This window comes from Trachypithecus francoisi, unplaced genomic scaffold (genome assembly GCF_009764315.1).
Source record: "Trachypithecus francoisi isolate TF-2019V2 unplaced genomic scaffold, Tfra_2.0 Lachesis_group10, whole genome shotgun sequence".
In the NCBI taxonomy this organism is placed as follows: domain Eukaryota; kingdom Metazoa; phylum Chordata; class Mammalia; order Primates; family Cercopithecidae; genus Trachypithecus; species Trachypithecus francoisi.
In genome coordinates, this window is record NW_022681455.1 from 33162518 (window position 1) to 33178321 (window position 15804).

Below are 15804 nucleotides of genomic sequence, written 5' to 3' on the forward strand. Positions count from 1 at the left end.
CAGCTAATTTTGTATTTTTAGTTTAGATGGGGTTTCCCGGTGTTGGTCAGGCTGGTCTTGAACACCCAACCTCAGGTGATCCGCCTGCCTCAGTGCCTTCCTTTCTTGATTGATTACAGGCATGACCCGCTGTGCCCACCCCCCCACGCCATTTTTTTTAACATAGAAATTGTTAAGTGACTACTAAAACATTCTCAGACCATGTGAAAATATAGGAAAGCATGTGCTTCACACCCAAGTACCTCAGCATGCATCTCTCAAAAATAAGGAGATTCCATAACCACAATACGTAATCACAGCTAAGAAAATAATGATCATAGCCAAACATGGTGGCTCACACCTGTAATCCCAGCACTTTGGGAGGCCGAGGCAGGAGGATCACAAGGTCAAGAGATAGAGACCATCCTGGCCAACATGGTGAAACCCCATCTCTAATAAAAATACAAAAATTAGCCGGGCGTGGTGGTGCATACCTATAATCCCAGCTACTTGGGAGGCTGAGGCAGGAGAATTGCTTGAACCCAGGAGGCAGAGGTTGCAGTGAGCTGAGATCACACCACTGCACTCCAGCCTGGTGACAGAGCAAGACTCAGTCTCAAAAAAAAAAAAAAAAAAATTAGAAAATAACGATCACCCCTTCACTTCATCTGATAACAGAATATGCTCAAATATTCCCGTTAGCCTCAAAATGTCTTCTATATATGTCTTTCTTTTTAATGTATTTCTTTCCTTCCTTTCTTCTCTTTTTCCTTCCTTCCTTCCTTCCTTCTTTCCTTCCTTCCTTTCTCCCTCTCTCAATCTTTCTTTCTTTCTTTCCTTCCTTTCTTTCCTTCTTTCTTTTTTGACTGGGTCTCACTGTCACCCAGGCCAGAGGGCAGCAGTGCAATCACAGCTCACTACAACCTCCACCTCCCAGGCTCAAGTGATCCTCCCACCTCAGCCTCCTAAGTAGCTGGAACTTCTATTTAGATGTGACCCACCACACCTGACTAATTTTTGTATTTTTATTTTGTAGAGACAGGGTTTTTCTCTGTTGCCCAGGTGGGTCTTGAAATCCTGAGCTTAAGTAATCCACCCTCCTTGAACTCCTGAGCTCAAGCAAAGTGCTGGAATTACAGGCGTGAGCCACTGCATCCAGCCTATACATATATTTCAAATCAGGATCAAATCAAGGTACACACACTGCATGCATTATGTTCCTCTTGGAGGGGTGTGGATCTGGTGACAGATGGTTGAGGGAGCTCACCTCTGATGACTTTGGTTTTCTCTGTGACATAAGAGGGAGGTCATCAAGTGAGCGTGAGGTGAGATACAGAAGAGCCTCAGAGTTTCAAGGACCAGGGAGGTTTAACGTAGCCATTGACCAGGGTGATGTGGTTGGGCCACTAAACAATTCTGGGAGCCTCCTTAGAGTTCATGATCATGAGTGAGGAGTGGGAACCATTTCCTGGTTGTGTGATTTCCACCACCAACAACAACAGTTCTTGGCTATCAGAGTAAAATCCTGAAGAAAAGAGATCACTGGGCTCATCCAGGGTTGGGGTTTTGCCACTTGGGTACAAAGGATGAAAATACAGAGGGGAAGGGGAGTTGGCGATATTATCCAGAGAGGTGTTGAAGGGTCCTGGAGTTGAACTGAATAGGGAGGGGCTCATAAGCTGGAAGAAGGAAGGCATCATTGATCCGAAGGTCCTAGGAGACTGAAAATTGGTTGCAAGGAGGGCAGACAGACTGATGGACAGAAGGTTAGGAGGTGGGGGTTAAGAGCAGGCTGCTTGACTGATTCTCAAGGAGGGGCTCCTTCAGGTGATAAGATACAGGGTGTGACAATGAGAATGTGTGGCCGAGTTGGAGAGGAGAAGGTTCTTGGGATCAAGTGCCCAGGTTATTGAGAGGTCAGGTAGGGAATGGATCCTCCAGGTGGACAACGAAGTCACCCTAAGGAAGGACTCAATGCAAAGACTTAGACGTCAGCTAGGCCAGCGTTCCCCTGAGTGAGGTGGAGGGGTCTGGCAGACAGTAGCAGTGAGAAAGGAAGAGGAAAGTTTAGCCTAATTGCTGAGCCTGGAAGGCAGAGGGTTATTTTAAGCTAGAGTTGGAGGCTGGGGTGGAGTAGTCTGAAGGCAGCAATCTGAAGCCAGGAGAGCACCCTCAGCTGTAAGAAAATCAACAACTCTCATTTCAGAAGCCTGCAGAGGAGGTAGTGCCCTCAAGGGAGAGTTAAATTTCACTTAATGCCAGGAAGTGGAGGGAATGCTCCAAGGAGAAGCTAAGGGTAAGAGGGGGGCTGCAGTTTATTAGAGGGCACAGGCAGGTTAGAGAGGGGGCAAGTGGAGGGCTGAATCAGATCCAGAAAGTACAGAGTGTCATGGAGACACAGTGCAATAGAGTAGGTGGACTTGGGAGTTTATGTTTTCACTATGAAATGATAAAAACAAGGACAGGCGGCAGGCTGGATTTCACCCATTTAGTTTCTTGGAAGCTGTAAAAAGTGGTGTTTAAGAATGTAGCCTGGGCCGGGCGCGGTGGCTCAAGCCTGTAATCCCAGCACTTTGGGAGGCCGAGACGGGCGGATCACGAGGTCAGGAGATCGAGACCATCCTGGCTAACATGGTGAAACCCCATCTCTACTAAAAACACAAAAAACTAGCCGGGCGAGGTGGCGGGCGCCTGTAGTCCCAGCTACTCGGGAAGCTGAGGCAGGAGAATGGCGTGAACCCGGGAGGCGGAGCTTGCAGTGAGCAGAGATTGCGCCACTGCACTCCAGTCTGGATGACAGAGCGAGACTCTGCCTCAAAAAAAAAAAAAAAAAAAAGAATGTAGCCTGGCCGGGTGTGGTGGCTCGTGCCTGTATCCCAGCACTTTGGAAGGCCGAGGCAGGCGGATTGCTTGTGACCAGCCTGGCCCATAGGGTGAAGCCCCAGCTCTACTAAAAATAGAAAAAACAGCCAGGAGTGGTGGCAGGTGCCTGTGATCCCAGCTACCCAAGAGGCTGAGGCAGAAGAATTGCTTGAACCCAGGAGGCGGACGTTGCAGTGAGCCGAGATCACTCCACTGGTACCACTCCAGCCTAGGGGACGGAGCAAGACTCGTCTCATTAAAAAAAAAAAAAAAAAAAAAAAGAATGTAGCTTCAGGTGGGGTGCAATAGCTCATGCCTGATCCCAGCACTTTGGGAGGCCAGGAGTACAAGACCAGCCTGGCCAACATGGCGAAACCCCATCTCTACTAAAAAAATACAAATATTAGCCAGGTGTGGTGGTGCGCACCTGTAATCCCAGCTACTTGGGAAGCTTAGGTGGGAGGATGGCTTGAGCCCAGAAGGTGGAGGTTGCAGTGAGCCAAGATGGTGCCACCACACTCCAGCCTGAGCAACAGAGCCAGACCCTGTCTCAAAAAAAAAAAAGGAAAGAAAAGAAAAAAAGAAAGAGAAGGAAGGAAGGAGGGAGAGAAAGAGAGAGAAAGAAAGAAAAGATAAAGAAATAAAGAACAATAGAAAGGCAGGCCAGAAAGTGGCTACTAAAGCAGAACTGGCTGCATTCCAACTCCAGCTTTGTCATGCACTAGCTGTCCTGTCTATAACTTTGGCAAGGTCTGTGGGCATCAGTTTCCTCTTCTGTAAAATACGGATAACAACTAGTACCCACCTCACAGGGTTGCTGTGACAATTCAAAGATGCAATGTGTTAAATGTTGATACGGTTTGGATCTGTGTCCCCACCAAGTCTCATGTTGAATTGTAGTCGCAGTGTTGGAGGTGGGGCCTGGTGAGAGGTGGTTGGATTATGGGAGTGGATTCTCACGAATGGTTTAGCACCATCCCCCTGGTGCTGTTCCCATGATAGTGAGTTCTGGTGAGCTCTGGTTGTTTAAAAGTGTGCCGCACCTCCTCCCTCTCTCTCTTGCTCCTGCCATGTGAGAAGCTTCGCTCCCCCTTTGCCTTCTGCTATAATTGTAAGTTTCTGGAGACCTCCCCAGAAGCCGAGCAGATGCCAGCATCATGCTTCCTGTATAGCCCGCAGAACCATGAGCCAATTAAACCTCTTTTTTTTTTTGAGATAGGGTCTTGCTCTGTCGCCCAGGCAGTGGTGCAGTCACAGCTCACTGCAGCCTCAACCTTCTGGTCTGAAGCAATTCTCCCACCTCAGCTCCCCAAGTAGCTAGAACCACAAGCACATGCCACCACACCCAGCTAAGTTTTGTATTTTTTATAGAGAGGGGTTTTTGCCATGTTGCCCAGGCTGGTCTCAAACTCTTGAGCTCAAGTGATTGATCCTCCTGCCTCGGCCTCCCAAAGTGCTGATAGGATGACAAGCATGAGCCACTGTGCCCAACAAACATCTTCTTTTTTTTTTTTTTTCTCTGAGACGGAGTCTTGCTCTGTCACCCAGGCTGGAGTGCAATGGTATGATCTTGGTTCACTGCAACCTCTGCCTCCCTGGTTCAAGTGATTCTCCTGCTTCAGCCTCCCAAGTAACTGGGATTACAGGCCTGTGCCACCATGCCTGGCTAATTTTTGTATTCTTAGTAGAGACAGGGTTTCGCCATATTTGGCCAGGCTGGTCTCAAACTCCTGACCTCAAGTGATCCACTCACCTCAGCCTCCCAAAGTGCTGGGATTACAGGCGTGAGCCACCGTGCCCGGCAACCTCTTTTCTTTATAAATTACCCAGTCTCAGGTATGTCTTTATAGCAGTGTGAGAACGGACTAACGCAAATGTTTACAACAATGCTTGGGCTGTCGCCTCAGACATACTTGGTGGAGCCTTGCAGGCCCAGCAGAGCAGCCTCTTTGATTACCTGAACCCTGCCCCTGGCTAGGTAGCAAACATGAAGTGGATGACAATGATGACTTGATGAGCAGTTGTGAATGCAAAAATTATATGGAGACACCAAGGACTGCAACAGACAAGATCTCAGTGGCAAATGGGTTATTTAGGGCTGCAGCCAACTGACTCCCACAATGAGTGGGGTCTGGACAAGAAGGGGTGGTTTCCCAAGGCCACTAAAGGTTTCATTGCTACATACCCAGCCAAGTGTGGCTTTTCTAATGGTGGGCATCTAGCTCTCCTGCAAATGTACAAGATGTCAATGCTAAGAATGCAGAACTTCTGCAAAGAAAACCCCCCAAACCCACTGATCCTAAAAAAAGGGGAGATAAAAGAAAAATGGAATAAGGATAATTTCATATTGAAGAAGACAGAAATACAAATGTATATATATCTGGTTTGCCTCCAGGAGAAATCCTCAGAAGACTTTAAGGTCAAGCTTTACAAAGATGATCAAAGAAATCTTAAAGGAGATGGGCTTTGCTGTTACTTGAAGAGGGAATCCATGGGTCTTCCATTAAAGTTTTTGGATGAAAATGAAATTAGAGGCTGTAGGCCAGCTGCAGTAGCTCACGCCTGTAATCCCAGCACTTTGGGAAGCTGAGGCGGGTGGATCACCTGAGGCCAGGAGTTCGAGACCAGCCTGGCCAACATGGCAAAACACTGTCCCTACTAAAAACACAAAAATTAGCTGGGTGTGGTTGTGCACACCTGTAATTCCAGCTACTCAGGAGGCTGAGGCAGGAGAATCATTTGAACCCTGGAGGCAGAGATTGCAGTGAGCCAAGATCATGTCATTGCACTCCAGCCTGGGCAACAAGAGTGAAATTCCATCTCCAAGAAAAAAAAAAAAAAAAAAGAGGTTACAAGAAGCGGTCTCTGCAACAAAAGCAGTTGGTCTGGGGATCTGCGAGGGAGTTGGGCCATTCAGAAGGTGCCATGAGCAAGCTGTCATAATCAAACATATGTTTCATCCTATGGATATTTTTGGTTGTTTTTTGTTTTCTGAGATAAGGTCTCATTATTGCTCAGGCTGGAGTGCAATGGCGTGATCACAGCTCACTGTGCAGCCTCAACTTCCTGGGCTCAAGGAATCCTCCTACCTCAATTTTCCAAGTAGCTGGGACCACAGGTGTGCACCACCATTCCTGGCTAATTTTTTTAAAAAATTTATGTAGGCCGGGTGTGGTGACTCACGCCTGTAATCCCAGTACTTTGGGAGGCTGAGGTGGGGGGATCATGAGGTCAGGAGTTCGAGACCAGCCTAGTCAACATGGTGAATCCCTGTCTCTACTAAAAATACAAAAATTAACTGGGCATGGTGGAGGATGCCTGCAATCCCAGCTACTGGGGAGGCTGAGGCAGAGAATCGCTTGAACCCTGGAAGCAGAAGTTGCAGTGAGCTGGGATCGCACCACTGCACTCCAGCCTGGGCAACAGAGTGAGACTCTGTTCCAAAAAAAAAATATTTTTTTTTTGTAGAGATGGTGTCTCACCATGTTGCCCAGGCCGGTCTTGAACTCCTGGGCTCAAGAGATCTGCCCATTGGCCTCCCAAGGTGTTGTAATCAAAGGCATGGGTCACTGCACCCTGCCCATCCCATCCTGTGGATTTAAAGGATGATGGGTTGGTGCTAAATGAGCTCAGAGAACTTTGAGTGCTCAACATTGAGACCAATGAGGAAGCTTTTGTTTGGTAGACTCGTGGATGGTGTGGACTCTGTGTTCTGGAGGAATGCAGAGGAAACTGATTATTATATTCAAATCCTCCATGGAAGGTAGTTTGTTGGCCCAGACATGGAATAAGATTACAGACTATCAGGGTCAGGGGACCTCAGGAAAAAGGAGGAAAATCTGAGAGGATGGGAGGCTTTCTTCAGTGCCTGTGAGGCCAACAGACACTTTCAATCTCCAATATGTCTATGCTTCAGAAAGAGCCAGATGTTGGCTGTCCTTTCACTCTCCACCAGCTGAAATGTGGTCTCTTCCCATTACCTGCCATTCTGACCACTCTTCCCAAGTCACAGACACTTCTCAGATGCCAAACCCAAAAGGCATGGCTGAATTCATTTGCATCAACTCAGGCAATGAATTTGGGAGGAGAGTTCACTTGTCAGAACGTAACAACGTCACATTTTGCCGTTGGGAATGTGGAGTCTAGGGACCCTTGGAATCACTTCCCTACCTGATCGCTAGCACACCCTCTTTCACTCACTGAATCACACTTTAGATTAGGTGCTGCTGGGAAGGGACTTTGCACATGTAATTAAAGTCACAAATTGGTTTATCTTGAGGTAATCCAAAGGGAGACTGTGCAGGGGAGGTCTGACTCAATCACATCCAAGGCCTTCAGTGGTAGCTGAGAGGAGAAAACACATTTCTGCACTTAGGAACCTCCTTTCTCACCTCAATTCTAGCAGCTCAGATGAGGTGTCAGCTCCCTGCAGTCCCTGGGACTACAGAAAAAAGAACTGCAGAAAAATGGAGACAGTGACACTTCCAAGTAAAACTACTAGAAGACTTCAGAAAGTAAGGCAAGAAAAGGAATCTTGAGGACCAGAGAAGCTGCCAGGCCAGTTCATTAAGCCTTGGCGTGACCAGGAAATCCAGAGTTTTCTTGAAGGATGGAAAATCTGGAGATGAGGGATGGGAATCATGTACTGTCAAATGCAGTTGCCAAGGGGTTCAAGCCCAGGGGCGTTAAGAAGAGCTGAGACCTGCCTACAGACGCCAAGTTTGCAGGGCTCATCCTGGACTATTAATGAGACCATCCAGAGGCCAAGGAACTTACAGGGAGAGGGCTGGACTCACCTTCGGGGATACTGGCCCAGCAGCGCTGCAGATCCCACCCTGAGTAGAGTGACATGAGAACTGGGCTGGGGAGTTGAGGGGGAGAAAAGGAAGTCTCAAAGGGTGTGTGTGTGTGTGTGTGTGTGTGTGTGTGTAAACTGGAAATGGTTAAACTCCCCTGTGTGCAGTGGTATATCAAGCAGGGTGGAGTGGTGGGAGGAGGCTACACTGCAAGGGGTATTTTGTCACTAACATTGTTTTATAATTGTTGGTGCGCAGCAACAATAAAAAGTTGGCTTTAGGCTGGGCGAGGTGGCTCACACCTGTAATCCTAGTATTTTGGGAGGCCGAGGCGGGAGGATCACCTGAGGTCAGGAGTTCAAGACCAGCCTGGCCAACATGGTGAAACCCCGTCTCTACTAAAAATACAAAAATTAGCCTGGCATGGTGGTGTGTGCCTGTAATCCCAGCTACCTGGGAGGCTGAGGCAGGAGAATCACTGGAATCCGGGAGGCAGAGGCTGCAGTGAGCTGAGATGGTGAGATGGTGCCACTGTACTCCAGCCTGGGCAACAGAGTCAGACTCCATCTCAAAAAAAAGCTGGTTTTAGAATTATTTTTAAATTCTCCACAGACAATACACCTTCTTATTGCCTGCACCCGGAACAATCCTCTCCCTCCCTGTCCATGGTAAGCTGCAGCCTGTGTGTCCTGTGTAAGTAAACAGTCCAGCTCCTCTACCAGATTGTAAATGGGGTTGGGGGGTCGGGGTGGAGGGCATGGTGAGTAAGGATTATTTTTTGCATAATAACAGTTTTATGCAGCATGGTTTTGTAAAAGAGAAGTGTTTTCTAAATATTTGGCAAATAAATGAATAATTGAATTTGAGTAATAATGAAGAAAATATGGGCAGAAATTTTACAAGCAGACATTTAGTTTAAACAAAAAAGCAAGCCAGGCGAGGTGGCTCATGCCTGTAATCCCAGCACTTTGGGAGGCTGGGGTGGGTAGATCACCTGACATCAGGAGTTCAAGACCAGCCTGGCCAACATGGTGAAACCCCATCTCCACTAAATACACAAAAAAAAGCTGAGCACGGTGGTGGGTGCCTGCTACTTGGGAGGCTGAGGCAGGAGAATAGCTCGAACCTGGGAGGCAGAGGTTGCAGTGAGCCAAGATCGTGCCACTGCACTCCAGCCTGGGTGAAACAGCAGGACTCCGTCTCAAAAAAGAAGAAGAAGAAGAAAGAAGAAGAAAGCATTCCTAATTACCCTGGTTGTAAAATAATACAAAACAGGAAATGACAGCATCATTAGAGATTTAAGGTTTCTTAACTTTTTATGTCTAAGACAGGCGTTGGAAGTCTGGAGAAGTCTGTCGAGTCTCAGAATAACCTTCAACTGCATAAAGTAAAATAAATGGGATTACAAAGGAAAACAATCATATTGAAGTACAGTTATCAAAATGAAGCAAAATGTGTAAGAAGATCTAGTGGTGAGTCTAACCACTACCACTAACTACAAAGTAACCATGAGCATACGTGACATTTTGAAATTTCTGCAACTACCGGAAGATGACATAAACCTGTAAATTCTATTAACAACAGTCACATGTACTACAAATACCTGTGTAGGTTTATTGCCTACATTTATCATTGGAGAAGATGCTAAATATCAGTTAGAGATTAGTGAAAATGTAATGTAATTTCATCCTATCTTTGTTTCCCCTTGGGATCCTGGATGAAGAGCCCTGCATTACGCTGGGCACAGTGGCTCATGCCTGCAATCCCAGCTACTAAGGAGGCTGAGGTAGGAGGATTGCTTGAGCCTAGGAAGTTGAGGCTACAGTGAGCCATGATCGTGCCACTCACTGCACTCCAGCCTGGGTAACAAAGCGAAACCCTGAAAAAAAAAAAAGAAGAAGAAGAAGAAAGAGAGAGAGAGAAAGAAAGAAAAGGAGGGAGGGAGGGAAGGAAGGAAGAAGGAAAGAAGAAAGGAAGAAAGGAAGGAAGGAAGGAAGGAAGGAAGGAAGGAAGGAAGGAAAGAAGGAAGGAAGGGAGGGAAAGAAAGAAAGAAAAAACTGAAAGGCCAGGCGCAATAGCTCACGCTCGTAATCCCAGCACTTTGGGAGGCCAAGGCAGGTGGATCACCTGAGGTCAGGAGTTCAAGACAAGCCTGACCAACAAGGAGAAACCCTGTCTCTACTAAAAATACAAAATTATCTGGGCATGGTGGTGTATGCCTGTAATCCCAGCTACTCCGGAGGCTGAGGCAGGAGAATCTGGACTGGAGAGGTGGCAGTTGTGGTGGGCTGAGATTGTGCCATTGCACTCTAGCCTGGGCAACAGGAGTGAAACTCTGTCTAAAAAAAAAAGAAAAAAAAAAAAGAAAAAGAAAGAAAAGAAAAGAAAAGCTCTACGTGAGAGCCAGTGATGTCTCAGAGTGGAAAGGAAGCCAGGTCAACATGTTGCCCCTGCCCACAAGCCCTTAGGTTGACAGGAGGTGCTTCTCCCAGCTTTACATTCAGAGCCAACCTCCCCAGCAGCCTCTTTTCCACCCTAAGGTTTGTCTCAGGGATCAGGGAGTGGAAACTCTCCACATGCCTGCATGCTTCCATCTGAACCACTATTGAAGGCTTTTCTACTATTCACAGCCCCTAAGGATGTAACATTTGGAGAAAAGATGCTAAAAAGCCCCAGTACTCAGAGACAATGTTCTCCAATTGTTTGAATGGGAGCATCAAATGAGTCCCCAGCCCTGAAGGTTGGGTTGGTCTGGGGACAAAAATTAATTGTCCTTTCAGTTCAGCTATATCTTCATTCCCAAGGCAAACGTTTGTTCGGAAGATTCTTTTCTAGCTTATACGGAAAATGACACTTTATCCTATGAGAGCCCCAGAGGCAGAGGACATGGGATGTGGTATCAGGAACCTGGGAGACATGCTTTTGCAATGGGGTACACAGCACTTAAGTGAGGAAAGCCACCAGGAAGTGGTACTGGCCTTGGAATTCCCTTCATGTCACACAGGAACAGAGAGGAGCTAACATTTCTAAGGACTTATTCCATACCAGGGGCTGTACATTCTGTATCTTATATCTGTTACCAACTGTTTCTTCATAAGGCAGGTGATTTCTTTTCTTTTTTCTTTTTATTTTTTTGAGACAGTGTCTTGCTCTGTCACCCGGACTGGAGTCTAGTGGTGTCATCTCGGCTCACTGCAACCTCTGCCTTCCCAAGCGATCCTCCTGCCTCAGCCTCCGGAGTAGCTGGGATTACTGGCATGCACCACCACGCCCAGCTAATTTTTGTATTTTCGGTAGAGATAGACTTTCGCCATGTTGCTCAGGCTGGTCTCGAACTCCTGTGCTCAACTGATCTGCCCACCTAAGCCTCCCAAAGTGCTAGGATTATAGGCATGGATCACCATGCCCTGCCTGCTTTATATATATATATATATATATATATATATATATATATGGAGAGAGAGAGAGAGTCTTGCTCTTGTGCCCAGACTGGAATGAAATGGTGTGATCTTGGCTCACTGCCAACTTCTGCCCCCGAGTTCAAGTGATTCTTCTGCCTCAGCTTCCCAAGTAGTTGGGATATCAGGCACGCACCACCATGCCTGGCTAATTTTTGTATTTTGAGTAGAGACAGGGTTTTGCCATGTTGGCCAGGCTGGTCTCGAACTCCTGACCTCAGATGATCCACCCGCCTCAGCCTCCCAAAGTGCTAGGATTACAGGCATGAGCCACCATACCTGGCCTTTTCATATGTGTGTGTGTGTATATATATATATATATATATATTTTTTTTTTTTTTTCCCTTTTCTTTTTGAGATGGAGTTTCACTCTTGTTGCCCAAGCTGGAGGGCAATGGTGCAATCTCAGCTCACCACAACCTCCCCTGGGTTAGGGTGATTCTCCTGCCTCAGCCTCTCAAGTAACTGGGATTACAGGCATGCACCACCATGCCTGACTGATTTTTTATATTTTTAGTAGAGATGGGGTTTCTCCATGTTGGACAGGCTGGTCTTGAACTCCAAAACCTCAGGTGATCCACCCACCTCAGCCTCCCAAAGTGCTGGGATTATAGGCGTGAGCCACCGCACAGGGCCTCTTTTCATATATTTTTAACTAAATTAATAAAACAGGCTGGGGCAGTGGCTCATGCCTGTAATTCCAACACTTTGGGAGGCCAAGGTAGGAGATCACTTGAGGTCAGGAGTTCAAGACCAGCCTGGGCAACATGGTGAAACCTCATTTACCAAAAACTACAAAAATTAGCCAGGCGTGGTGGCACGTGATTGTAGTCCCAGCTATCCCAGAGGCTGAGGTGGGAGGATTGCTTAAGTCCATGAGGTCAAGGCTGCAGTAAACGGTGATCATGCCACTGCATTCCAGCCTGGGGGGCTAAGCAAGACTCTGTCTCAAAAAACTGAAAACTAGCCGGACGTAATGGCTCATGCCTATAATCCTAGCACTTTGGGAGGCCGAGGCAGGTGAATCACATGAGACCAGGAGTTCGAGACCAGCCCGGCCAACATGGCAAAACCCTGTGTCTACTAAAAATACACAAAATAGCTGGATGTGGTGGTGCGTGCCAGTAATCCCAGCTACGCAGGAGGCTAAGCCAGGGGAATCGCTTGAACCCGGGAGGCGGAGGTTTCAGTAAGCCGAGATGGTGCCTCTGCACTCCAGCCTGGGCAACAGAGCGAGACCTTGTCTCAAAAACACAAACAAAACCCCCCAAAAAACTAAAAAGTAAACAAATAAATAAAACAAAATGTGGAAGCAATAGCAAAGGCTTGACCTTGCTCCAAAATCACACGATTTTTTTTAAGCTGCATTCTTATAAACTTCTTCCAAATGAGATAAACTTCTTCCAAACTTCTTCCAAAAAGATAAACTTCTGCTGAGAGGGGCATGGTCATGACTTACAGTTTGGGCAGGACAAAGTTTTTTCCATGACACACATATACACTCACCCTCACACATACAGTGTTATTTCTACTAAATTGTACTTGATTCTTCTCCAGCGGCTCTGTCTGGAGTTTATTTAATGTTACTAGTTTGCCAATGAATTGAATACGACAATAAGCAATTTTGCTTTTATTTCTTTATTTTAAAAAACTGCTTGGTTAGTCTTATGAGAAAACAAAGTGAAGAATAAAGGTAACTACTGCATGTACCACAGTAGCAAGAGGAAAAAGAGTGTCAATTAATCTAATTGATATTCAGAGGATTGCGTGGCTCTTAGTGATGGAGTTGGGATTTTGGCATGTGTACATTTGTTGGATTTTGCTACCTGGCATCTGTATCCCATTCGTCTGGTAGCAGGATCCCATTTTTGCGTTGGGGCCATTATCCTCCAACATTGGGTAGTCTATGGTACTATTCTTCAAGGGACCCTCCCCTTCCTCAGAGGAGTGTGAGCACCTGACCCACCCTAAGCCTATTGGAGTTCTCTCTCTTGACCCAAAGTAGAAGCATTGACTATTGGTGTCTGCTGCCTGCACGCTGGAACTATCCTGGCTTCTGTCCTTTCCAAAGACCACCTGTTCAGCTTTTCCTTCAGTTCTGTAAATATCCTTTCAATAATTTACTATTACTTATTAATCTGTTGCTTCTCTACAACTGGCTGCCTCCTCAGCTCCATGACTCCCAGCCTGGAGTCATAGAACAAAAGCTGAATGTGGGCACAGAAGTTTCAGCCACTGAGTGCCTATATGGTTTTGAGCTCATTATTTGAAATTCAAGCTCATTACCTGAAACAGGAAGAACACCTCCTCATAAGGCTGATACGTGAATTCAATTAGATGAAATATGTCCTCTGAGATCAAGGACTTTGATTTAGTCTCTGCTGAATCCACAGTGCCTATCACAGAACACAGAGCAGAGCTTCAATAACTATGTTGGTTTAATGACAACTGCTTCTGAAAACACTTAGTTAACTCTAGTATGTAACACGAATTGGTGTGTCCATTATGTCCAGGATGAAGACAGCCAATTTCGATTCTCCTCTCCTTAAAGTTTTGCTTGCTTTCTCTTTCTTTTCTTGAATCTTCACACTAAGTCTACTTTTTAAATTTTTTTTTTTTAAAGAGATAGGGTCTCACTCTGTCACCCAGGATGGAGTGCAGTAGTTCAGTCATAGCTCACTGCAATCTCTAACTCCTGTTCTCAAGTAATCCTCCTGCCTCAGCCTCACAAGTAGTTGGGACCAGAGGCATGGGCCACCATGCTTAGCTTTTTTTTTTTTTTTTTTAAGAGATGGGGTCTCCCTATGTTACCCAGACTAGTCTCAAACTCCTGCACTCAAGATCCTCTGGCCTCTGCCTTCCAAAGGGATTACAGGCATGAGCTACCACCCTGGGCCTCTGACTATTTTAAAGCTCAGTCAATTTATATCTTTTTATTATTATTTATTTATTTTATTTTTATTTTTATTTATTTTTTTGAGACAGAGTCTCACTGTCACCCAGGCTGGAGTGCAGTGGCCATCTCGGCTCATTACAACCTCCACCTCCCGGGTTCAAGGGATTCTCCTGACTCAGCCACCCTAGTAGCTGGGATTATAGGCAGGCACCACCACGCCCGACTAATTTTTGTATTTTTAGTAGAGATGGGTTTTTGCAATGTTGGCCAGGCTGGTCTCGAACTCCTGGCCTCAAGGGATCTTCCTGCCTCGGCCTCCCAAAGTTCTGGGATCCCAGGTGTCAGCCACCTCGCCCGGCTGCCTGATATCTTAAAATCAGAAAAGCCACCCTTCTTAAGTGGAGGGTAGGTAGGTCCGTATTTACAGGAATGGAAGAAAGGAAAATGTTCTGTCTCTCTTTTGTCCACGTTCAGCAGCTCTGAAATTAATGCCAAAGCGAACAATCTCCCGCCCCACTGTCCCCTGCCGCCCTCGCCTTATGCCGAGACTTTGCTGTTGAACACGAAGTAAACGTTTCCTAGAAAGCCCAGTTTAAGGAAACAATTCAGGGCGAAGTGAGGGCACAAAGGTAGAGAAATAAAGGGAAATGATATTTCTTTAAAGGACAGAGATCCCTGAAGAGCACTGGGGGCCGTTACAGCCCATGAGGACATCTCCAAGTCCTTCTATATGACACTAGGGACCCCTGTGCCATATACAGACACTGTTCTCAGAGATTAGCAGGGGGAAAGAGGATAATGACACAGTTCTGTCCGTCGGAATGATTCCAGATGCTTCTGAGTCTGTGAGGCCCCTGTGTTCGTCATCAACAAAACAAGTGTGGGAGAAGTTTGAGGAGTGATGACCCTAGCAGTTACGAGTTTAAGCCTAGGAATCGTAAACCACAGAGCAGAGGATTTGGGGCTGAAGAAAAAGACCCTCAGCAGCTTCAGCGCGAAGAGGGCGGCGGGGGCCGGCGGTGGTGGGGGTGGAACCTCGCCGCCTTGGGAAGCAGGAGTAAGCCGCAGAGGCTGCGCGGGGGTTTGAGCGGAGGGTGAACAGCTCCTTCCCTTGATCATGCTGCCCTCCGGAGGTCAGTGTAGGGATCGCTGCTCCCTTTCACGCTGTCTCTTCATCGTCTGTTCTGGATCACCCTGTCCAGAGAGATCGTTGGGTCAGAAGGTTCCAGTGGACCCCCGGGGCGAGCTTAATGTCCCTGAAAACTGCGTGCTCCAGTATCACTTGAATGCCCACCGGGTTCCGGAATCTCGAGCCTCCGGAACTGTCCCTTCGCCCCACGGCTCACATTCTGCGTCTGCCCCTCAGCGACTTCAACAACACGGGCTTTTCGGTCAGCTCTGAGGATTTGGGTTCTGCGACGGACAGGGAAAGGAAAGAATGAAGGCTGTGAAGAACCGTGGTGGCTGCCTGCACAGCCTCCCCGCATGCAAGCATTAGTTAACTGAAGTCGTCTGTCTCCCCTGCGGGGTATCTGGGGACCCTTTCTTTGGGAACCCACGCTCTTTGTCAGAGTAGCTAAATGCCTCTCCTGTCCCAAATCTCATACCCTTGGCCTTTCTCCCGTCCTCGCGCTTAGGCTGGAGTCAGGTCAAATGCCAGAACATCTGGATGCCCCAAGAGTGACACCTGGGAGTGGGTGGGCAAGAAAGCAGCAGCGGGAAGGGAAAGTGGAGGAGCAGAGGATTCCCGGGGCTGGCGTCTGGGGTGAGCTCGCGGCTCCTCAGAGCCTGGCACACCGCCGCCTGGCATCCG